Source organism: Corvus brachyrhynchos, unplaced genomic scaffold, assembly GCF_000691975.1.
Source record: "Corvus brachyrhynchos isolate BGI_N302 unplaced genomic scaffold, ASM69197v1 scaffold106, whole genome shotgun sequence".
NCBI lineage: Eukaryota > Metazoa > Chordata > Aves > Passeriformes > Corvidae > Corvus > Corvus brachyrhynchos.
In genome coordinates this window covers 2,531,310-2,532,718 of record NW_008238834.1, presented here as the reverse complement: position 1 = coordinate 2,532,718, position 1,409 = coordinate 2,531,310, and positions in this window count along the sequence as shown.

Genomic DNA, 1,409 nt, shown 5'->3' with positions numbered 1-1,409 from the left:
TGGTGTCCCACGGATGGGCTGTTGTTGTGCTGATGGGTGCCCAGGGATACAGGGGTGCCTCTGCCAGCTGTGGTGTCAGCAAGGGGCCTGTGGGTCCCACCTTCCCAATATAGCTGCAGTACTGTGCAGCTTGTGTTGGCCCAGAGCACCTTTTATTGCTCTGATTCTTCCTCTGTCTGGTGCCTTTATGCATAAACTGTGTTACTGCCTGCACAGGCAAGGGAGGAGAGGGTGGCCTGTCCCCAGCTGGGGTGTACCTTTGCAAAGGGGATAGGGTGAGCAGGCAACTGGGTGCCACGCACAGCAGACGTCTCCCTGGGGGCCTGAGGGTGGGCTGCCTGTGGTGGTCCCAGAGCCTCACTGGCGACTGAGGTCTGCTTGGTGCCAGGTGGGGAATCTCCCTTTGCCAGGGGAATCCCTACCCGGCCACTTCATAGTGTTTTTAAGGACAGCAAGGAGCCTTATCACGTTTCCACATCTGCTCCAGATGCTTTGCATTCCAGCAATGCTCCACAAAGGTGCTGAACCCTTTGTGGAGGGCTCACTTCTCGACACCTCGGCAGCTGTCAGCTTCTTGCATGCACCCAAGCCAAGGGGAAGGGAATGGCCCTGCTCTCAAGGATGTCCCTGCAGAGCTGACAGCAGGTGACACAGCCCTGCCCCTCACCCGTGTCAGAGGGACCGCGTATGGCAGCGGGTGCTGTGTGTGCAGGAAGGCTGGACTGCATGCAGCCAAAGTTCAGGCAAACAGTGGAGAGCAGAAATGGTTTCTGACCCAGTGGCACCAAGGCTGCTTTGGCCACTTTTGGGTTTCACCTTGAAGCACAGCCAGAGCACAAGGCGCTGCTGGCACTGGGGTCTCTGCAGCGGGGTATGGCTCTCAGGCAGCGCTCAGCTCCCAGAAGAGGGAATAATTAATAAGTGCCTCTCACAGCATTTTCCAACGTGCTAATACCCATCAGTCCCTAGCCAAACCCCAGTGCTTTGCCATCTCATTGCTGTGTGGGTTATCAGCATGCCCTGTCCTCCATCTCTCTCCTTCTATCTCCCACATCTGTGCTGTTTCAGAGCTTCTTTCTCTTTAAGAGGAAACTCGGCGGAAGCCTAGCTATTCAATATTGTTTCATATTATTTGGTTGTGAAACAATTTAATTTGTTTATGGCTCTAAAGGTCAGATTTGACTGTTGCCCAAATTTCTAAAGAATAAAGAATGCATCAGGCTGAATGGGACTTCGTGGCATGATCAACTGGAGAAAGAGAAGGGGGCTAGTGAGAATATTTAACTGCAACAGCAAGGCAAACTTACCTTCAGCTCAGGTTTAAAAGCCTAGTCAATCATTACACATTTTTTATTATTTACTTGGTACAAAATCTCCCTGGGTGAAGAAGTAGAAAAACTCACAGGCCA